We start from the raw sequence: 25225 nt of genomic DNA, 5'->3' as shown, positions 1-25225 counted from the left end.
TAAGGTCTTGAGTCAAAAGATGTGTTACATAGATGCAAAATTTGTCCAACACCTTATGCCACATGTAGGGGTGGTGTCCAAGGGTTATGTTTGAGCTGCCTTAATTTAAAAACAACTTGCATTGACATATCTTAAGCTAACCAGTCTCACAAATTTATGTACCTAAAGTCACGTAATTTTTGGGTTCTTTTTCATGATAATGTCACGAATTTCTGTTTATGTCTCATTGTCATGTATTGGTTACTCAATTGCTTTTTCCTAGTTTTAAACCATTTTCGTTTCAGTTTAGGGTTAGATTTGGTGTTTGCAATTAGGATGTCAATTTAAGTATTGGTTTATACTACTAAATTTTAAACCATTGTCGCCTGGCGTTAGGGTTAGAGTTGGGTTTGGGTAAGGATGTCATTTTATGTAAATCTAACCCTAAGCCGAAGTGAAAATAATAAGAGTCAGAGTCACCAATACGTGACAATGACACATAAACAGAAATTCTTGATAGAATCACGAAAAAATGCGGAATTTCGGTGACAGTATCACGAAAAAGAATCCAAAAATTATGTGACTATATAGGTACATAATTTTGTGTGACTGATCTTAACATGTGTCATTGTTTTGTCTCAAGATGCACATTTTATTCTGTACTACATAAATGTTTTATTCTGTACTACATAAATGTTCTAATATTTAACTTAGGCCTAGTCCTGGATTAATTTTAACCCTGTCCGGGAAACCACCCCGAAGATAATTTCAAATGTTTCAAATCTGACTACAGTTATAGCCTAAGTAACACATGTTAATGGTATCTGTCTCATAGCTCTAAAATATCTTTAATGGTGGTGGTGGGTTGTTCCCATTCACCCTTTAGGGATTGATCGTGTACAAAAAAGGCCACTTAATTAAACCGCTGTAAAGATTTATCAGATTCTTTTTTTCTAATTTTTTTTCATAAATCTGTTAATCAACCTCAGTACTGATCAAACATTCCAAATGTTTACAAACTTTCCATGATTTTAACTCTTTAATTGCCAAGTTCATAAGTGGTGTCACTAATTTGGGGGGAAAAACACAAATGGACTTATTTTCAATATAAAAAGTGATTGTGGATTGGATTTTTTTTAACCTTTTTTTTACAGTCTTGGGCATGCCAAAGATTGGTAAAACGTTGGTTTTTATGCATTTTTTGTTTTTGTGCAGCATCAGTTTTTATTCTCTTTCTCCCTCATTTACTGTTTCTGCCCCATTGACTTCCATTACAGTTTTTCTGAATTGCTAAAACACATTTTTTGAAACCATCACTCATTTTCTCAAAACATAAAACACAAATCCCAATTTTAAACAAAATTCACGGAACCCCTGACTCTTATAGCAAAATCAAACAATTCCTTCAAAACCATTTCACTTGTACTCAAAATCAAACTAAGCTTTCAAATCATACACACATAAGTCTATAATATAAAACACTTCAAGCATCCATTAGACACTACCTTAAAAAATGGAAAACACAACATCCAGGAGATCTGCTTACAGAAAAATACATGTTTATTGTACATAACAACACACTTGACAAATACTGTTAAAAATCTATATTACTGTAATCACAAGTTTAGTTCAGTGAATATAGTGAATACTTTACTGTAAGTACTGCAAGTAATAATCAGTTTTCAATATTACTGTAAGCAGCACTTGTATTTTGTAAAAAGTCAGCAATCCAACTGCAAATTTTGACAATGGCATCGTCTCTGGTGTCCTTTTCTTCCTCATACTCTTCATCTGCCTCTCAGACTATTTCCAATCCACACAATTGGTAAAAAAATACCATTAGATAAAAGTGTGTAGAATTTTGAGTTGTTGTGTTTACTCGATGATAACGGTGTTTTAGTTGTGTTCAACTTTTGCCTGCCTGTGTTTAGTATTTATAAAACAAGTGCATTGCAGTGTGAAATGTGTGTTTTAGTGAGAAGTTTGTGTTTAGAAATTTGCAAAAAGAGTGCATGATTTGACAAATGGGTTTAGGCCACTATGAATTTGGTTCAGAGATTGGGGGTTAGTGTTTTAGCAATTCAAAAAAACTGTATAACAACATTTTTCGATTGCAAAGCCATGACACCGTGTTAGCATGCATTCTTGATTGTTGGCGGTTTTTCCTTTTGCTAAGAGGTATAATTTGTCACTTTTACTTTTGATCACCATGTGGTACTATTAACCCTTTAGTAGACCTGTGCAAAAAACAGAGCTTCATTTCTGGCTTGTACAAAGAGTTATATAGAGTATAACAGCAAATTAGAGAGAGAGAGAGAGAGAGAGAGAGAGAGAACGAGAGAGAGAGAGAGAGAGAGAGAGAGAGAGAGAGAGAGAGAGAGAGAGAGAGAGAGAGAGAGAGAATTGAATTTAAAAGTCCATTTAATGACAAAAAAGGTTACTTCTAATACATCTCTTCACAAAACATACATAATAACATACATACACATAACATATTCACAAGAAATTAAACATTTACATACATGCAATACAACCTCTTCCTAATACAAAGCAAAACCTTACTGCAAAAAAGATGCAAAGACTAACATCCCTTCACAGACAGAACACAACGCCTCATTACAACACCATTTCATTTCAAAGGACAACAGGTCATTCATGGCCTTAAAATAATTAAAATCTGTAACTACCCTTGACTTAATCAAATTAGTAAGAACCATCAGAACATCTTGTCCAGATATGTTTTCAACCTTATTTTGTCTGCTCACATAAATTGACCATTTTTGACAGACCCAGAACAAAATTCAGCAATTGACATTCAAAAGACCTTTTTCTTACGTATTTAAAACCACAAATAAACATTTGCATAGAAAAAACCTCACCGAAACATGTTAAAAAATGTTCTAAAACACAGAATAAAAGTCTCAATCTACAACAATGCATGAATGCATGAAAAACAGTTTCTCTTTGACCACAAAAAGGGCAATCAGGACTTATTTCCGGATTCAACACTGAAATAAAAGCATTTACAGCTATTACCCCATGTAAAATCCTCCATTAAATATCACCTCCCCTCTTGGGTAACGGTGGCTTATATAGTGCTCTCCATTCTGGTTTACACTCTGTGCTTAACCCAAGGACATTACGCCAAGGAGTATCACATCTGTTATTCAAGACTTTTCCTCCAGTTTAGGAGACAAGATTAAAGTATAAAAAATGTCCTCCTCATTAGGATTTAAAATTCCTTGACAAAAGTCTGCGAGGATTTTTAATTCCTCTTCTAACAATGCTGACTTCCATTTTGTTAATATTTGCCAAACCAACCTTATGGATTTAATGCCCAGCTTTAAAGCAGTCTCTTCAAGATTTTCAAAATTATGTCCAGCAGTATTTATCAGTTGTCCAAGTGTCACTACGCCAGAGAGAGAGAGAGAGAGAGAGAGAGAGAGAGAGAGAGAGAGAGAGAGAGAGAGAGAGAGAGAGAGAGAGAGAGAGAGAGAGAGAGAGAGAGATTGAGAGAGAGAGAGAGAGAGAGAGAGAGATTGAGAGAGAGAGGGTGTGTGTGAGCGTGTGCGTGTGTGCGTGCATGCGTGTGGGCGCGTGTGCGTGCGCGTGTTTGAAAAAAATCTTCTCTGCATCAGATTTATGAACATTTATTATGAACCAAAATGCAAAAACAACTTCAAATAAATTGAACAATGAAGCAAGGGTAGACGATGGATGGAGAACTAAACAAATCAAACTAACTTTTAGTGTGTATGTATCACACTGGGAAACATTCACTAAATTGTGAATTTAAATGAAATACAGAAACATTTTCAATAGTGGTGTCAGTCTCCATTACCCACTTAATATATTAAGTTGGTCTAAATCAATATTACTGAAAATGTCATGTTTTGTAAAAATATTTAAAATGAGTAGGAATAACATTTTAATCACAGCTGCTATGATGGTTAAGTTTAACATATTTTATATATATTTTATGCATTTATAAACTTGATTACAAAAGTTTTTAAAGGCACTGTTACAGTATTCAGTTAAATTGAGGTTAAGCAACTTGTCAGCAGCTCAATGGGGTGCGTTTCCCAACTTCTATTGTTACAGTATAATTCAACGAGTCGGATGTTTCCCAAGACCATCGTTCCAACGAACATTTGCACACTGAATTACAAACTTGTGTGGTTAGAACATGCATACAGTAGCCTACATTTTATATCCATCATTTCAAATATATAAAAAAAATTATTCATCCTTTATGTTCTCAAAAGTATTAAAGAGTATGAATGCGTATGCATGCTTTGCTACAGGGCTTGTCAAATGTTATTATGTCAGAAAACCCTAAATATGATAAACCTTTTGTGAAAGACCCTCTTCCTAAAATGTACTGTATATAAGCTATTCAACTATATTTTATGTATAAAAAGATTTCAGTTGTGTTAGATAAATAGTATTTGTGATATTATATTGTTTCCAAACTTAAATAATTGGTTACACCTATAGAGTAATGTTGGACCTGAAGAGAAACAATTTTAAGTCAAATTTATTTGCAGTGCAGCAACTTTCACAATAAATCTTCTTTTATACCAGCTTTACAAAGATACAAAATAAAATAAATATAAACAATTCTGGAAAGTATACAGTAAGAAATGTGAATAGTCATAAAAAGTCAATAATGACTTTGTTAACATATTTTTGATATTTTACCTTTATTTTGGATTATAAAAATCTAGGGAAACAATAAACAATTGTAATATTTTAAGGTCCGTGGCGTTTATTGATATACATAAACAATGTAAAAACACTGTACCTTTATACAACCAGTTTTTGAAAAAATGCCAAATGGTTTATAACCAAGTGTCAACAATGTGATGTTGACTGTTTTAGACAGTTTTCTGAAAACTGCTGAATGTGTTAGTTTTGTGTTACAACCATACGCCCCATTCAGACAGCCAGCGACCAGCAGTAGCAGAGCAACGCGATCTTATTCATTTCAAGGAAAACTGGCGACATGAACAAAAGAAGTCACGGTAGGTGACCGTATGGGCGTGTCCAGTTGACACGGGGAAGTTAAGAAAATTTTAACTTTATGCAAATGTTGAGCAATTTTTCGGGAGCGACTACCAATGAGAACGAAGCAGTAGTGTTCACATCATCCTTCTCTCGTCAGTTACTGGAGTGGATGGTACTCATTTGTTTATGACAACCAGATTTAGAAACGCCTTATTGAAAGAGATGTGCGACACACACCCATATTGTCGCTGGCTGTCTGAATGGGGCGTTACACTGTGTCATCACATGACTCATGTGGGGTGCTGGTTCAGGATAAATAGGGCTGTTTTTCTTTATGTCTCAGAGAAGATTTATTTCGACTCATTTCTGAAGACTGGTGTAAAGAAGTGCAACTGTTATGGTAGGTAGACCTATCTAAGAAAATGCTAAGATTGTAATAACTGCACGAGTACTTGGTTCATAGTTTCAGTGACATCAAGAGGTGGTTTTCTGGACCTGCATGTAAGATTTTGACTGTGCTAAATAAAAAAATACTATTATATTTGAAGTTATATTGAAGAAACGTGCTAACTTAAGATATCTGAAAACAGCATGCACATTGTTTTGTCTTGTATTTATAAGGCATATTTATAAACAATATATAAATGTCCTATTATAGTTAATGCCTCGTGGCTTAATCTAAACCCTGTTCCGGAAACCACCCCCAAAAAAATTAAGAGTATTTAAATGTGCAAAATTAAATAATCTCTGATGTGTAAAGCTCTTCGGAGTTTCCAGAAAATCAGCATTTTATTTTGCATGAAATTATAAATGATTCATGATTATTTTATTAAATTGTTTTGCTGTAGGCTTATCATATGAAGGGACTCTTCCTGATCTGGCTGCTTTCGATTTGTATTAGAAGCACAGAGGCTCAGGATTTTAACAATCTTGCTTCCATTACAAAGTTCTTGGACAAAAAGTAAGTTATGTTTATTTTCTGATCTTTGAGAGAAAACATTTATATTTGCACTTTTCAGAAAACTGTTTTTATGACTTCTAAGTATAATGACTTGAATAGCCAATTTGATTTAACTTTAAAGTTTAAAGGGATAGCTCACCCAAAATTTGAATTCTGTCATCATTGACTCATTCTCATGTTGTTTTAAATCTGTATGAGTTTATTTATTTTGTTAAACACAAAAGGAGATATGTTCATGATGGTGAGCACACAGTTGACATTAACTTCAATAGTATTTGTATTTCCTACTATGGAAGTCAATGAACTTTAAAGCTTTAAAACTTGATCACAGTAAGCTATATGGATAGTATTTTTGTTTGCTCTGTTTCTTGTCTTCATTTTTTTCTAGATTATATGGCAGAATAAGAACAGAATTAAAGTCCCCATTTACCATTTTAACATCATTTAACTTAGTTGCACAAATATTGTTATTAGCTACACTTATACATAGATTGTTTGAGTCTAACAGCTTTATAATGTCTGTAATACTTAATGTTTTCTTTAGTTATCAGGTCATAGGGCAGTATGCAGCAGCCATCAATGTCCCACAGGAACAGTGTCACGATTTCCAACCCTCGACTAAAACCTTCTTAACAAATGACAAAGGAAAAAATGTAAAAGAAATTATAAAAGTTGAAACAAATCCAGTCTACGAAGGCACAGAGCTCATCGCTGCAGGAGTCCAGACAAAACCTTATACAAAACATTCAGAGTTTCTGCTTCTAGACCCTGTAAATAATTCACCTTTGACATATTTACTGAATAAGAAAAATGATGGATGTGTGGTGTTTTACACCCTAAACTCTCCCTGTATGAACAGATGTCTCAATGGAAAGTACAACATTATACCAGGTGTAGATGAACTAAGAAACTATCAGGGAATAAAAGCCTTTGCTTTCAAAAATATCTGGAAACATGATCAAGACAAACCAGAGGAGCTGAAAGTAAACCTGAAGACTATTGCTGATCGTGTCCCACTCTACCGCTGCAAAAAAAACAAACCATGCATCCTTTGTGGAGAGCCAAATTCAAATGTTGAAATAAATAGTGAATGTTTGTCTGGTTGAAAAAAAAATACCAGTTGTCTGGGTTGCTTGATTGGTTAATTTTAATGAGCTTCATAAGATGCTTCAGATGCTTTTTCAACTCAAACTCCATAAAAATCATCTAATTTCATATTGTATTTTATGTTTTTTTGTGTAAAATAATTTTGTCTCTCATTTACTTTTTAAGGGTTAAATGTCATGTCACACAACAATTGCAATGCTTACTTCATAAAATAAATAAAGTCTTGAATTTGCAGAGTGCAGTTCAGTATATTTCATTCATTTTTCAGATGTGCCTGTCAATCAAACATAACACACATATTTATTCTGATGTGAAAGGTACAGATGGTTTCATCCACAGGTTCCCCAGAGACCCCATGACCCTCTGCCACACACACAACACATACATATGACAAAATATAAACATTCCTTTTAGATTCATATGACATATACTTCACAGCCTTGAAACCTGGAGTGCACATTAAAGTTCTTGTCTTTAAAAACCCTTTAAGTTCTTGAGTCAAAAGACGTGTTAAATAGATGCAACATTTGTTTAATGAGACATGACTGTGAAATTTAAATGTTTTTATATGGAATTGATATGTGATGGTTCAGTTTGCATAAATAATATTGAATCAAAATTAACTAGTTAATAAATGCTTAAAAGTTGAAGACTAGCAGGATTAATTGCAGCGCCGGCGCCACGGGGGGCGTTGCCTCCTCCACTGCACTATCCCGCCCCCTCAGATCACCATTAATGATGAATGGGATTTTAATGTGGTATTTTAAAATCACATTTGCCTAGTGTATTGTCTTCCTATAGTAAATAATAAACTAAAATAGCAATATTTTTAGTTAAGGAAGTCTGTGAGGCAAGGTCGAATTTTGATTGGTTGCTTGACTAAGCGTGTTCCCTCACCTTAATAACATTACGTAAAATTTCTTGCACTGTGGAAAAGCAAACACAAAGGCTATACCAACATTACATAATTTTACGGTTGTATATTGCATTAACTTATTTCACAATGGACATTGGAAAATGGATTAAAAATAAAGTTTATTTTGTTTTTGTAATATATAGTAAGATTGTTCAGAGGTCTGTACGTTGCTCATTATAGCTGCAGTTTGTATGGTTGTATTACCAAGATGCTTGTTTATAACGCTTAAAGGAACGTACCAAAGCTATATGTATTTTCTAGCTGGGAGAATTATATGCATTCATGTGATCGCCCCTCTCAGTATTTCAGAAACCCCCTCATCACCGCTCGGCTGGCGCCGGCACTGATTAATTCACCTTTCCAACAAGCAATAGCCATAATTTCACCGAATGTGAACACGGCAGTCCTCACTTAAATGATTCAGTATTTTAACAATAAGTATGTCTAACCTATAAAATCTGGAATCGGTGCAGTTAAAAGTTGTTCTATCACTGAAATAATTTTAGTGACATTATTTAAAGGTAAAAAAACTACATAGTGTTGCTTTAAATCGTTTTAATGTGTTTTGCCATAAACTAAAAAATAAACATAAACTGCTTTTACACACACTTTTGACCAGCAGATGTCGCCAGCGTGTATGGTGTTTCGAACGCTTCGAAAAACTGAATAAATTTGCGAAATCAATCTTTGGGTATGCGGGTGACCACCAGCTAAACCAGCATCAAACCAGCATAGACCAGCATAATTCCCATGCTGGTTTGATGCTGTTTTTTTCAGCAGGGCAAGACGAGCCTCAGATGATCGCGCCTGCGTGTCTCAAACGGACATGCCTCAACACTGTCAGAAAAAAGGTACAAAGTTGTTCATTTTTCTGTCGCTGCGGTGGTACCCTCAAAGGTACCTTTTTGTTCCTTTATGGGTATAAAACACATTGAAATGTTGTACCTTATTATACTCTAAGGACCTATTGTGTACCTTAAGGAACAATTTTGTACCAGTTAAATTTTAGGGGTACAAAACAGCTAACTGTACCTTTAAGGTACAAAATAGATCCTTAAGGGACAGTAATGTACCCCAAATGGTACAACATTGTATTATGTTTATATACCTGTAAAGGTACAAAACGGTACCTTGGGGAACCACCCCAGCGACAAAAAAAGGTACAGTTTTGTACTTTTTTTCTGACAGTGAAGTCTGGACGAAACCATGCAGTGAATGGGAGGGGTATTTTGCTGGAAATGCCGATACAATCCATCTTTCTGTTTTATTGGTAACTCTTTGCTAGATACATTTATGATATCAATTACAATACAACTATTAGTGTTACTAATAAAATATATATATATCTTGGGGCCCCAACATGGGCCCTTAGAATCATCCTAACTCCCCCCCAGGAGCACCCCTGGTGTTGTTGTATGAATAGTCTTCATGATTCTTCATCATTGAATATCTTCTGAATATTAAATTATATGTCATTAAAAAATATAAAGCATTCATGACAATACATAAATCTAAATATATTGGTTATACATATTGTGATATTTTTAGATGTTGGCAATATTCTTGCTTGATTTTAATTTCCATTAGTATCATACCAATTGAAGTCCCCATTGACTTTCAGAAATAAAGAATAATATGGAAGTCAATGGTGCTGATTGTTTTGGTCAAACATTCCTCAAAGTATTGTTCTTTGTTTTCATCAGAATGTATACAGGTTTATAACAACATGAGAGTGAGTAAATGATGACAGAATTTTAATTTTTGGGTAAACTATCCATTTAAGTGTGGGACTTTTAAAGGGATCTCTTGACAGAAATGCAATATAATACACATAACTATTATCAATGGTGTATAAAGACTTTACAAAATTAACTGTGTTGTTTTGATTACCTTAGATTTTTTCACCAATTATCAGACACCTCACACTTACTGTAAACTCGTGGAATAAACTAGTAAGAGTTAACTGGTAAGTGCTTTAGTGTTTTTAGTTTACAGACTCATCAGTCCAGCACAGAGAAACTTCACCGCCTCAGACAGAGATCGACAGCTCTCTCCTGTAAGATTACAGCTCACAAAAACATTTCCCACTTTTAAACAAGCTGATCTGTAATTTTGAAACCGACAGCAGAAACTGTGAGTCTGGATACAAACTTTTATTTCTCCAGCACACATTGTGGATTGTGATAATGTGCTCATTGCTCTCTCTCTCTCTCTCTCTCTCTCTCTCTCTCTCTCTCTCTCTCTCTCTCTCTCTCTCTCTCTCTCTCTCTCTCTCTCTCTCTCTCTCTCTCTCTCTCGATATACCTACTGTTTACCCCATTATACCATGCACTTCAACTTTTCACCCCCCCCAGATGTTAACCCTTAAAACGGAAATGAGACAAAATTATTTACACAAAAAATAAATAGAATACAATATGAAATTACATCATTTTTATTGAGTCTTTGAAAAAGCATCAAAAGCATCTTTTCAAGCTCAAACAACCCAGACAACTGGTGTTTTTTTTCAACCAGACAAACATTCACTATTTATTTCAACATTTGAATTTGGCTTTCCACAAAGGATGCATTGGTTGCTGTTTTTGCAGCGGTAGAGTGGGACACCATTAGAAATCAGTCTCAGTTTTTCTTTCAGCTCCTGTGGTTTGTCTTGATCATGTGTCCAGATATTTGTGAAAGCAAAGGCTTTTATTCCCCGATAGTTTTTTTAAATTTATTTACACCTGATATAATGTTGTACCTTCCAGTGAGACAGGAGTTCATACAGGGAGAGTTTAGGGTGTAAAACACCACACATCCATCATTTCTTTTATTCAGTAAATTTTTCAAAGGTGAATTACTTTCAGGGTTTATAAGCAGAAACTCTGAATGTGCTGGATGAGGTTCTTTCTGGAATCCTGCAGCGATGAGTTCGGTGCCTCTGTAGACTGGACTTGTATCACCTCTTATAATATTTTTAACATCAGTTCCTGGGTCATGTTTTAAGAAGTTGTCAGTTGAGGGTATGAAATCCTGACACTGTTCCTGTGGGACATTGATGGCTGCTGCATACTGCCCTACACGATAACTAAAGAAAACAAATAAGCAATTACAGACATTATGAAGGTGTTAGACTCAAACAATCTATAATAACAATATTTGTGCAATTAAGTTAAATAGTGATGTTAAATGATAATGTTAAAATGTTAAAGGGTGACTTAAATTTTGTTCTTTTATTGCATATAACAAAAAAAACATGAACACAAGAAAGAGAGAAAACAAATTGTTTTTTTGATTTTCTCTTCTTGTTTTCCTATTTAGACCGATTGCAATAAAATGTTTACATTCGGTTAAAGGAACACGACCACATTTTGGGAATTTAGCTTATCGACTGTATTCCCCAGTGTTAGATATGTCCATACATACCTTTCTCATCTCTGTGCGTGCTGTAACTCTGTCTGACGCAGCCCCGCTAGCTTAGCTTAGCACAAAGACTGGAAGTAAATGGCTCCAGCTAGCATACTGCTCCCAATAAGTGACAAAATAACGCCAACATATCTACTCCGGCGAAGTGATTTACTCTGGGGGATACGGTGAATAAGCTAAATTCCCAAAACGTGGGCGTGTTCCTTTAAGAAGATCAGTTGTTTACAATGATACTAACTGTAGGTTCACACCAGCCGCGGAAGAGGCGGCAAAAACGCGTGAACCGCGTCCAGTTTGCCGCTTGAACATTTTGAGTTTACTCGCTTAATCCGCGCGTGAACGCCGCGCGTGAAATTCTAGTCATTCGAGAAATTCACGCGGAAATCCGCGTCATGGGAGGGGCTTCTGCGACTCCGCGGAGACTACACCACTCCGCTCGCTTCCTGTAATCACGTCACTACTACAGCAAGCTCCTGATTGGTTAACACGGCGCGGAATTCCGCCAAAGTTCAGATTTTTGAACTTGCGCGTTTCCCGCGGCAACGCTCAATTCGCGCGGAACGCCCCGCGCCTTCCGCGCGTTCCGCGACATCCGCGCCGCGGCTACCGCGTGTACCGCGCCGCAGGATGCCTAATCGCGTGTTTGCATTGACTTAACATGTAAATCATCCGCGCTTGCCGCCTCTTCCGCGGCTGGTGTGAATCCACAGTAAGACAGCTTGTTTATGTGTATTTGTCTGTTAACCAAAAAGACGCCAACATGAACTCATTCAGCTTTATGCACGCGGGCTATTGTTTGGTAGGAAGCGCTGTGCCGCGAACAAGATGCGCGTTGCGTTTTTTTCAAGTTCAAGGCGGCAGTCCAGTCCAACACAGTTAATCTCATTATCGTAAAAGCATCTTAATTTAACTGAATACTGTAACAGTGCCTTTAAAGTTTATAAATGCATAAAATATATAGAATAAATAAAATATGTTAAACTTAACCATCATAGTAACATGGCAGCTGTGATTAAAATGTTATTTCTACTCATTGATTGAAAAAAAAATCTCAAAACATGACATTTTCAATAATATTTAGTTAGACCAACTTAATAAATTAAGTGGGTAGTGGAGTCTGAAACCACTATTGAGAATGTTTCTGTATTTCATTTAATTTTACAAAATAGTGACATGCGTGTTTCTTTTGCCAGTGTGATATTCAACAACTCTGTTTACAATAGAGCAAGAAGACGGGGACTTTGACCGCGTAGGCTGATCCTCAAGGTCAATGGCAGAATGATGGCAGAATGTGTCAGTGGTTGTCTGTTTATTTGGCGGGATTTGGGGGTAATTTTTTTTTTCTGGGGGCGGCGAAGGGATGGTTCGCCCAGGGTGTAAATCTAGCCAGGACCACCACTCTATCTATCTATCTATCTATCTATCTATCTATCTATCTATCTATCTATCTATCTATCTATCTATCTATCTATCTATCTATCTATCTATCTATCTATCTATCTATCTATCTATCTATCTATCTACTGTTGAAAAGGGAACCTAAGCATTCATTCAGCATTCTTTTCTTTGGTTAAAAGAATAAGGTCGATTTTTCTATTATAAAAATAGTCTAGGCTAGCATGCAAGTGCAGGGTATACAGTATAAGTAAAATAATCGTATGGGCAATCATGTTTAATTAACAATCAAAAACGCATCCACAATGGCCACATTACAGCAAGCAGGCTTAGCTCAGCTGTTGAATGATGTATTAAAGCAATACGGATTTCCTTTTAATTCATCGGTTATCAGCAACAGATTAGTTTTCCCAAATTGAAAGGACATACCTTAGAATAATAATACAAAAGAGCGGAAATGTATTGTCGGGGCTCACGCCTTTAGTTACTTTAACGCGCTGCTTTCGCGGCTCACGTACGCAGTCCGTTCGGCTACCGCAACCAGCGGTACACAGCTACAAGACAAATACAAGACAAATACAACAAATACAAGAGTAAATGTTTAAAATCGTATTATTTAATAAAGAAATTGAAGAAAATGGGTTTATTGGTTTGTTTAGTGGCGTTAATTGACAGATTTGTGGCCAGGGTTTCAAACCTGGAAAACAAACTATACAGTGGGAGAACACTGACAAATTTGAAACTCTGAAAAATTGTTTGCGCAACATCGTAAAAAAGATGTTGCGGTTCCGAAAAAGGAAATCTCAAAAACAACATAATGTTTGCAGATATATTTTTATTTTTTTACATTTTGCAAGCTTGCAAATCTTATTTTTCGGTGTTGCAAAACTTTTTTTTGTATGATTTTGAGTTTGCGAACACTAAATTTCAACCTTTCCGAGCTTCATTTTCAGTTTTGAATCCTGGCACTACGGTGGCCGACAGGGGTCGCTGCACGGCAACGAAAGAAAACACATGCAAATAGAAAAACACCAGCAAATCAAGGAAACATCTTCATCAGTTTGACAACACATACGCTGCAGATATCGCTACACATCCAAATACAGAAACGCGTTGCAAATATCACAACACGAACAAAAAAAGAAACGCGTTCCAAATCTCACAACACCAACAATAACTGAAACGCGCTGCAAATTTCTCAAAACACGAGCAATAACAGAAACGCGCTGCATTAACAGAAACGCACGGCAAGTAGTTCAAACGACAACGGAAGTGTTTCAGGGGGGGTCACAAAAAGTGATGCACTGGTCTGAGAAGTGTTTTCGATTTACATTCAATTCGTCAGTGGAGCTTTTGTGAGTTTACATCGATCAAATGTAAGTTTTTCTTGTTTATTTTAATATCCTAATCGCATATTTGTTTTAGCCTTTCCATTATTATTAGCCTATAGACTTAAATAATTTGACGAAATACATAATAAACTGAGAAGCGTTGTGTTAGCTGGCTTAATAACACAAATGTCACTAGATAGTGTTCTAGGAGGACAATAAATACCACATTCTTCATTAAAACAAGTAAAAATAATGTGTGAGTGTGTGTGTGTGTGTGTGTGTGTGTGTGTGTGTGTGTGTGCGTGCGTGCGTGCGTGCGTGCGTGCGTGCGTGTGTGTACACGCGTGTTTCTATGAGAGGTTTTTGTGCTAATAATAGCTTATAGAACGTCTAACCGAACGTCTAACCAAACGTTGTGTGTGTGTGTGTGTGTGTGTGTGTGTGTGTGTTATTTTCAGGCAGCAAACATACAGTTTATAACTATATACAATAGTGTTAATTCAAGTTGTTTTTCATATTTTATTAGTTTTATATAATCTTTTTTATAAACTCTTTTATTATGTCTCAAACTTGTTTAATTTATATTGTGTGCTATGTGTTTTACAAATAGTTTTCAAAGTCTTTTATTTCATGGGATCATAATGTCATTAATTGTACATTAACTTTGCATGGTATAGGAACACTGAGAAAGTTGCTGTTCAGATTATTCAGTAAATGCTTTGTTCATTTTTACAATGATTATGTCTCCAGCCTTCTGCTATAGGCCTATTCTCTGGGCTGGTAAATGAGATTTAACATAATTATTCTGTATTTTGTCTTTTTATTCTTCTAGGAAAGCTAAAGGACCTGTTATTACATTGAGAGCAACCAGATGCATAGTGTGATATGGTAGCACCATAGAAATGAACTGCAAGAGCCTGTAGAGAGGGAGAAAGACTACTGAGAGGAACACAACTGCCTTCCTGCAGGTCTACCAGTACAGAAAGGAGCCGGTTCCATTGTTAAAATGCCCACTTATACCAAACTGTTTCCACCTACATCCTCTGGCAATACATACAGAAGTGTAAGCTACAGGACGTAAAGATTAAGGAACAGTTTTATCCAGCAGCCATCAAATAGTTCAATATGTCAAAAACATTAATTGACCCCAATATCACTGTCATTATTTTAATCTCTACACAAACATTAGTTCAATACTGCAGTTTTTGATACACATAGTCATAGCCTAGTGGTTAGAGGGTTGGACTTGTAACCCGAAAGTTGCCAGTTCGACTTTTCATCTTTGCCGGCAGGTTACAACTGTGATGTCCTTGAACAAGGCACCTTAAACCCAATTGCTCCCCGGGCACTGAAGGAATAGCTGCCCACTGCTCCGTGTATTTTCACCACTTACTGGGATGGGTACTGCAGAGGTCACATTTTGAGTATGCGTTGCATACTTGGCAAGCATGTCACACTTACACTGCACAGACAACATTATATTGTATAACAGGTTTCTTTCTACTTTATTATTTTAATGACAATCACAGTTGAATGTAATGTGGCAATAAAAAAGGAAGAATGTCATTGTACAGGTATCTATACATATGAAAATAAAGGCTTTAAACTTCCAATGCATTTTTCATTTGCATATTCAAGAGAGAATATTTAAAATAATTTATTTAATTCCTTTTAAAACACTCTTTCATTTTAGGGAAGAAAAGGAAACAGCAAAATGTATAATCTTAAAATGTAAGTAATGTGATAAAAATAGAAAATAACAACCTACCAAGGATGATAGAAAAGAAACAGTTGTGTTACTGTATTTACATATAGCCATGGTATTTGTAGTAAACAAATAGGCAATCAATCAGCTTTACTGCAAGTTTATTAACAGCATTGTCCTTTACGAGAAGTTCTAAGCAGGAACTAAAAAGAAGTTTCAACATTGTAAGATGTTATAGTAACTGTATTATTCATTCAAATAAAAGTCATACAGTACATGTCAAAGTGATAAGATTGATGTTCTGGTTGTAGTAAACTTCACTACATTTAAGGTTTAGCTGGTTGAGGTGGCCAAATATGGACCATATTCCAGTAAGAAAATCAGGAGAGGAGTCTTTGAACAAGATGTTTAATGTTAATCCAATATATGCATCTTCATATGCCGCAGATATGACATGAAATACAATGCAATGGTCTACAAAGAAACAAGATAAATAATTACAAATAATCACCATTCTCAGATTAACATTAACATTGTAATTCTGTATGACCAGATTATCACCTACCAGCATCCAAAAATGTCAGAAATTGAGCTACAAAACATAAGCTGTTCCTAATGAAAAATACAAATAATGGCCGTGATGCTTAACTTACAATTGTGTTACAATTAGAAAATGTGTTATTTGTTATATGTTATGTTGTTTTAAGCTAGTAAACAAATGTTGTTTTTTTAAATACAATTTAATTTATCTTTAGTTTGCAGTAAAAAATCTCATAACTTGCTCTGGAATAGATACAATGATAGACCAGTCTGACCCAAGCCCCTAGCTCAAATTTAAAGCCACCTAACAAAACTCTGGTTAATTTTGGTGCGTTCGTTTGTAAAATGTGTAAAGGAAGGCAGTTGTGTTCCTCTCAGTAGTCTTTCTCCCTCTCTACAGGCTCTTGCAGTTCATTTCTATGGTGCTACCATATCACACTATGCATCTGGTCGGGATGCTCTCAATGTAAGAAACAGGTCCTTTAGCTTTCCTAGAAGAAAAAAAAGACAAAATACAGAATAATTATGTTAAATCTCATTTACCAGCCCAGAGAATAGGCCTATAGCAGAAGGCTGGAGACATAATCATTGTAAAAAGGAACAAAGCATTTACTGAATAATTTGAACAGCAACTTTCTCAGTGTTCCTATACCATGCAAAGTTAATGTACAATTAATGACATTATGATCCCATGAAATAAAAGACTTTGAAAACTATTTGTAAAACACATAGCACACAATATAAATGAAACAAGTTTGAGACATAATAAAAGAGTTTATAAAAAAGATTATATAAAACTAATAAAATATGAAAAACAACTTGAATTAACACTATTGTATATAGTTATAAACTGTATGTTTGCTGCCTGAAAATAACACAAACACACACACACAACGTTTGTTTAGACGTTCGGTTAGACGTTCTATAAGCTATTATTAGCACAAAAACTTCACATAGAAACACGCGTGTACACACACACACACACACACACACACACACACACACACACACACACACACACACACACACACACACACACACACACACACACACACACACACACACACACACACACACACACACACACACACACACAACGCACACGCGCACACGCGCACACACGCACACACACACACACACACACACACACACACACACACACACACACACACACACACACTCACACGTTATTTTTACTTGTTTTAACGAAGAATGTGGTATTTATTGTCCTCCTAGAACACTATCTAGTGACATTTGTGTAATTAAGCCAGCTAACACAACGCTTCTCAGTTTATTATGTATTTCGTCAAATTATTTAAGTCTATAGGCTAATAATAATGGAAAGGCTAAAACAAATATGCGATTAGGATATTAAAATAAACAAGAAAAACTTACATTTGATCGATGTAAACTCACAAATGCTCCACGGACGAATTGAATGTAAACCGAAAACACTTCTCAGACCAGTGCATCACTTTTTGTGACCCCCCCTGAAACACTTCCGTTGTCGTTTGAACTACTTGCCGTGCGTTTCTGTTAATGCAGCGCGTTTCGGTTATTGCTCGTGTTTTGAGAAATTTGCAGCGCGTTTCAGTTATTGTTCGTGTTGTGAGATTTGGAATGCGTTTCTTTTTTTTTTCGTGTTGTGATATTTGCAACGCGTTTCTGTATTTGGATGTGTTGCGATATCTGCAGCGTATGTGTTGTCAAACTGATGAAGATGTTTTCTTGATTTGCTGGTGTTTTTTCTATTCGCATTTGTTTTCTTTCATTGCAGTGCAGTGACCCCTGTCGGCCACCGTAGCTGAGCCTGGTCAATACTTGGATGGGAGACCACCTGGGAAAACCAGGTTGCTGCTGGTAGAGGTGTTAGTGAGACCAGCAGGGGGTGCTCACCCTGTGGTTTGTGTGGGTCCTAACACCCCAGTATAGTGACGGGGACACTATACTGTCAAAAAGCATCGTCCTACGGATGAGACGTTAAACTGAGGTCCTGACTCTCTGTGGTCATTAAAAATCCCTGGATGTCCTTCGAAAAACAGTAGGGGTGTGCCAAAAAAAAAAAAAAAAAACTTGCCCATTGGCCTACTAATCATCCCTCATACTAATTGGCTATATCACTCTGTCTCCTCTCCACTGATAAGCTGGTGCGTGGTGGGCGTTCTGGCGCAATATGGCTGCCGTCGCAACATCCAGGTGGATGCTGCACATTGGTGGTGGTTGAGGAGATTCCCCCGTTCATATGGAAAGTGCTTTGAGTACTGAGAAAGCGCTATATAAATGTAAGGAATTATTTATTATTATTATTAGCATTTAGCCTAGTCCCATTTATTCCTTAGGATCCAAACAGGGAAGAATTTAGAAGCCCACAAACACTTCCATGTTTTCCCTATTTAAAGACTGTTACATGAGTAGTTACACGCGTAAGTATGGTGGCAAAAAATGAGAACTATATTGTATGGCGGAAGAGCACATAGTTTGCAGCACTTCAACCTCTGGCGCAGTAACATCATCACTCCTGTGAAGATGTTACGGTGCACTGAGGTCGAAATGCTGCAAACTAAGTGCTCTTCCTCCATGCATTGAAAATAGATAGTTATGTATTCATTTGTCTAAGTTGAGGTAAGAACATAGTAAAAAAATAGTGGTTTTCCTTTAAGTCAGAAGTGTAGGCCTATTTGTCAGCGTTTCACACTCTCTCAGTCGTGCATTAAACTGCATGCCAACGTGCAAGTGTGAATCTGAATTTGCTTTCGCGACAGTTATAATAACACAAATCACATCACACCCAATAACTCAATCGCCCTTGCTTTTTTCCCACTCCATCATTTTAATTATTGCCCACTAAAAGCTGCACAGATATATATTTGCTTACCTGAACTCTGGTGTCTGGTATGAACTAGTTGATGCATGAAAACAGCACCCTGACTGGTTGACTGGCTTAAAGTATTTTGAGTATTTTAAAAATACAAAAATACTCATCTTAAATGTATTTAAATACAAATTACATTTCATTTTTTTCAAAGGCTTTAAAATACAAAATACAAAATACTATTTTGTATTTCAAATACGTATTTGAAATACATGTATTTGAAATACTGCCCATCCCTGGTGTGAGCATACCAGTGAACACCCCTGACCACTCGGTGAGTTTCTCGTCTTTGTAAACGAAAGTTTAATGCATTTTAGGAAGGATTGTTCCAGTGCACCATTAAACCCATTGAGGTCTGAGTTGAAAAACACAAACACGCGAAAATTCTCAGGGCAGCCGAAAATGTCGAAATTTCAGTCAAAACCATTCTATTTCACCATAAACAATCTGAAAACAGGGCTTTAAGTCTAAAATACCGAACTTGTCCTTTAAAATATTTTTTTCCTGAAATCAATGAGTAGAAATAACATTTTATTCACACCTGCTATGTTACTATGATGGTTAAGTTTAACATGTTCTATTTATTCTATATATTTTATGCATTTATAAACTTGATTACAAAAGTTTTTCAAGGCACTGTTACATTATTCCGTTAAATTAAGATTAAGCAACTTGTCAGCAGCTCAATTGGGTGCGTTTCCCAAAAGCACCATAAGCCAGTACGGTCACAACTTCTATTCAACTTCCCAAGACAATCATTCCAACAAACATTTGCACACTGCATTACGAACTTGTGTGGTTAGAACATGCAAACAGTAGGGTGACCATACGTGCCATTCTTCCGGGACGCATCCCGTCCAGGATTTCGGTGCGTCTTCCGGAAGTCGTATTTGTTGACCGCATACGCCATTCAGTTAAAAGCATAAGATATACAATCGTAGTTTCATTCTTACCTTGAAATGTAACGGTTACTTTCCTGTAATAATAATAACAATCCTCTATGACGTATGCGGTTGACAAATACGACTTCCGGAAGACAAACACAAAATCCTGGATGGGATGCGTCCGGGAAGAATGGCACGTATGGTCACCCAAGCAAACAGTAACCTACATTTTATATCCATCATTTCAAATATATACAAATACCATTCTCAAAAGTATTAAAGAGTATGCATGTTGTGTATGCATGCTGTGTTATAGGCAGGGGCGTCATTAGGCCATTTTTAGGGGGTCTCCAGACTGAAACACAAATAAACAAATTCTTCCCAAATTCTTTCTTAGCCCCCCCCCCCTATAAAAATTATGTGTTAGCTCTATAAACTAAACACGGATTCGTGATCATTTCAGTCCTCTTTAAATTTCATGTGAAAACAGCAACAGGGCAGACTTCGCCTTTTTCAGCCCATCTGCAATGTGGAATACTCCAATATGGTGGCGGAGCTAAAACGACATCCAAATTTAAGGCGCTACTTTTACTCCTTACAAAAAAATTCCCATTAACGGCACATTGTTACAGACAAATATTAAGAAAATATTAACGTTCGTACTTTGCAAATTTTACATAATGATTTCATCTTAGGCTGGATTAGGGTGCATATTTGTCTTTCTGTGGACTGAATAAAGTTTATGCTTATAGATTGAGCTTTCTTTCTCTCTTTGTACTGTTTAACAGCAGAACTAAAGGCATGTTTTAATTCTTGAAGTGATGTTTTTATGATAATGAGATTAACTGTGTTGGGCTGTACTGCTGCCTTGAACTTGAAAACGCAACGCGCATCTTGCGCTTCAAACAATAGCAAGCATCCATAAAGCTGAATGAGTTCATGTTGGCGTCTTTTTGGTTAACAGACAAATACACATAAACATGTCTCAAAAAAAGCCGTCTTAGTATCATGGTAAACAACTGATCTTCTAAACCGAATGTAAACATTTTATTGCATTCGGTCTTGATGAAGTCTCTGCCATAAAAGTCTAAACTAAATAAGAAAACAAGAAGAGAAAATCACTCACTGCTATGACTGGCTAACTAAAAATCTGTTACAAAGATTCATCCATATTTATTTTAAATAGGCAAATTACTTTTTTGCTAAAATCCATAAGTTTAAAGTTTATCATGTAGTTTAGATTTCCTGAACAACTTACTGAAAGTTACTGGAGTTAAAATGAGATCTGTTGTTTCATTAACAGTTTCATTTCAATAAATCAATTGTGAGAAATAGAAAAGTTTTAAAATTCAGCCTTAAATTATATTTAGCTACAGGAATCCATGCAGTCAGTGCAGTAGCCTATATGCATTTTTATCTAATGTGGGGTAATATGAAGTAATCAGCAACCATGAGATTCATTTATGCTTTTGTTGCACATAATTTTCTTTAATGGCCGACCCGTAAAGTAGCCTTGGCCACACTCTTTAATTCTAGCTCTGGTGTTCGTATATACACCTAACCAAACAATGTATGCAAACTTTATTTTATTTTAATTATACCCTCATCAGCAACTTTCACAATAAATCTTTTTTATACCAGCTTTAAGGTACAAAATAAAATAAATATAAACAAATCTGAGAAGTATGTAACAAGAAATGTGAAATAAACAGCTAATAATGACTTTTGTTAACATATTTTTTTAAATATTTTACCTTTATTTTGGATTTTAAAAATCCAGGTAAACGATAAACTTGTAATATTGTAAGGTCAGATGACGTTTAGGGATAAACCGTGTAAATACATTGCACCCTTATAGATTTTGAAAAAAATCCAAATGGTTTTTAACCAAGTGTCAACAATGACTGTTGACTTTTTTTAGACAGTTTTCTAAAAAACAGATGAATATGTTAGTTTTGTGTAACAACCTTACACTTTGTCATTTAGTCACATGACTCAATGTGGGGTGCTGGTTCAGGATAAATAGGGAAGAATCTCTTCCTGTCTCAGAAAAGATTTGGCTCGACTCATTTCTGAAGACTGGTGTAAAGAAGTGCAACTGATATGGTAGGTAGACCATATCTAAATGCTAAGATTTTAATAACTTCATGTACTTAGTTCCCAGTTTCAGTGACATCAAGGGGTGGTTTTCCGGACAGGACTGAAAGGAGCTGCATGTAGGATTTTGACTGTGCTAAATAAAATAAAATATAATATATTTGTTGATATTTAAGAAACATGCTAACTTTATCTCTGAAAAACATCTCCAATATTAAGACTAAAATGCTTGTTTGAGCGTCTTAACCCTTAATCAGTGTTCAAAAAGATAACGTTTTTGGAGTCTGATAGTCCCAAACTTAGACTATATAAACTTTTTATATGGAAAACCATATATCATTTTTTTTATTTACTTCTCAACGTTACATTTATGCTGTGTTTTTGTGGAAATTGTAAAGTTTTTTACCTATTTACTGCACAATTACTTAACTTTGCCATAAATTGGCTCATGAAAATATTTTCTTAAAAGAAAAAAAATCACTTAAATATCGATCTTAATTAAAAAACTTTAGAAATGACCACATTTATCCAATAGAGGTCCATAGGGACATTTTCACTTAATTTTCTTGATGCTTCACTTTATGATATATATTTTGTGAATATATATTTAAACATTCTGAAAAACATAAAAAAATCTGAATTTTGTGTGTTTGTGTATGAGATGGAAAGTTTGTTCCAATGTGGAGTCATTTTGACCCCAAACACCTTAAACGGTATCTTTTTAAACACCTTTAGAACAACCAAATCAAGTCCAGTTTTTTTGTGCACGTTTAGATAGATTATTTAGGAAAAGTCACAGAATTGCATGCTCCTGAGATGAAGGTAACACTTTAAAAAATGAAGGAAAAGTCCATTGGGGTCCCCCGGGATCCCAAACACCGATTAAGTGTTAACTGAAACAGCTTGCACAGACATATCTAAAAAAAAAAAATATCAACAGTGCCATTTTGTCTTGTATTTAAAAGGTAGGCTATATTTGTCAAAACTATATAAATGTAAATGTTCTAGTACTGGCTTGATCTACTCTCTGTTTAGTTGTAAAGTTTTTCAGAGTTTTTAGAAAATCAGTATTTGATTCTGCATGAAATGATTAATTATTGATGATTATTTTGTTAAGTCTTTATCATTGTATTAAATGTGTTTGTTTTGCTGTAGGCTTATCATATGAAGGGACTCTTCCTGATCTGCCTGCTTTCAATTTCTACTACAAGCACAGAGGCTCAGAATATTAAAAATCTTGCTTCCATTGTAAATTTCTTGAACTCAAAGTAAGTAAATAAGCATGTTTATTTTCTTATTTTTTGAGAGAAAACATTTATATTTGCACTTTCAGTAAACGTTTATCCAAATTGAATGTTGTATACATTTTATTAGCAATTTTAACTTATTTTTTTACTTGTATGTATAATGGCTTGTACAGCCAATTTGATTTCACTTTAAAGTTTAAAGGGATAGCTCACCCAAAAATGTATATTCTGCCATCATTCACTCATCCTCATGTTGTTGTATGGGTGTATTTATTTCGTTGAACACAAAAGAAGATATTTTGATAAATGATGGTGAGCACAGTTGATGTTACCCATTGACTTTCATAGTATTTGTATTTCCTATATGGAAGTCAATAAACTACCCATTAAAAACTTTAAAACTTGACCACAATAAGGTAGTAAGCTATGGATAGTATTTTTGTTTTCTCTCTTTCTTGTGTTCATGTTTTTTGTAGATTATATATAATAAAAGAACAGAATTAAAGTCACCCTTAACATTTTAACATTATCATTTAACATCACTATTTAATAGGGATGCACCGATAGGATTTTTTTGGGCCGATGCCGATACCGATTTAAACAGACAACTTCTGGCCGATACCGATGCCGATACCGATATTAAACACTTGTATACAATACTATACAGTTGGTCTATAAGGTAGTTTATTTCTGCATCAAATTATTTTTACTGAACATGGATTGGATCTAATTAACATTCAACTGACCAACATAATAAGAGAGGCCCAAATTAAGCTAAAACAAATATAATAAGACAGCATGACAACCTTCAAAGGTGGTTTTTGCTATACAGAATTTATTTTATTAACAACATTAACTCATTTTTTTTTACATATAATGAATTTCTTTATGCATTTAATTAATAAATAATCGGTATCGGCCTTTCTCGTGCTATTGCCGATATGCCGATGGTTTCAAATTCATCAAAAATCGGCCGATAAATTATCGACGGCCGATACATCTGTGCATCACTACTATTTAACTTATTTGCACAAATATTGTTATTAACTAAACTTATAGATTGTTTGAGTCTAACACCTTCATGATGTCTGTAATTGCTTATTTGTTTTCTTTAGTTACCAGGTACTGCAGTATGCAGCAGCCATCAATGTCCCACAGGAACAGTGTCAGGAGAATTTCGAACCCTCGACTATCAACTTCTTAAAAGATGACAAAGGAAATAATGTAAAAAATACTATAAGAGGTGATACAAGACCAGTCTACGAAGGCACAGAGCTCATCGCTGCAGGAGTCCAGAAAAAACCTAATAAAGCACATTCAGAGTTTCTGCTTCTAGACCCTGTAAATAATTCACATTTGACAGATTTACTGAATAAGAGAAAGGATGGATGTGTGGTGTTTTACACCCTAAACTCTCCCTGTATGAAGACCTGTCTCACTGGAGAGCACCAGATTATACCAAGTGTAGATGAACTAAAAAACTATCAGGGAATAAAAGCCTTTGCTTTCCAAAATATCTGGAAATATGATAAAGGCAAACCAGAGGAGCTGAAAGTAAAACTGAAGACTATTGCTGATCGTGTCCCACTCTACCGCTGCCAAATCAATAAACCATGCATCCTTTGTGGAGAGCCAAATTCAAATGTTGAAATAAACAAAGCATGTTTGTCTGGTTGAAAAAAAAAACACTGGTCATGGTGCTTGATTGGTTAATTTTCATGAGCTTATAAGATGCTTCAGATGCTTTTTCAAAGACTCATTAAAAATGATCTAATTTCA

General features: G+C 35.4%; 2 long non-coding RNA genes across 2 annotated transcripts; both read left to right on the top strand.

Moving 5' to 3' along the window:
• The first annotated feature begins 5274 nt into the window (after positions 1–5274).
• LOC135771860 (uncharacterized) lies at positions 5275–7288 on the top strand. The gene is made up of 3 exons (XR_010543090.1): positions 5275–5386; positions 5835–5947; positions 6492–7288. It is a non-coding gene; the product is annotated as an uncharacterized lncRNA (long non-coding RNA).
• Positions 7289–22069: 14781 nt separating this feature from the next.
• On the top strand, positions 22070–25225 carry LOC135771852 (uncharacterized). The gene is made up of 3 exons (XR_010543072.1): positions 22070–22208; positions 23355–23467; positions 24562–25225. It is a non-coding gene; the product is annotated as an uncharacterized lncRNA (long non-coding RNA).

The sequence above is a fragment of the Paramisgurnus dabryanus genome, chromosome 8, assembly GCF_030506205.2.
Source record: "Paramisgurnus dabryanus chromosome 8, PD_genome_1.1, whole genome shotgun sequence".
Classification (NCBI taxonomy): Eukaryota; Metazoa; Chordata; class Actinopteri; order Cypriniformes; family Cobitidae; genus Paramisgurnus; species Paramisgurnus dabryanus.
Note: the sequence above shows the minus strand (reverse complement) of the source record. Positions and strands in the feature narration are given on the sequence as shown.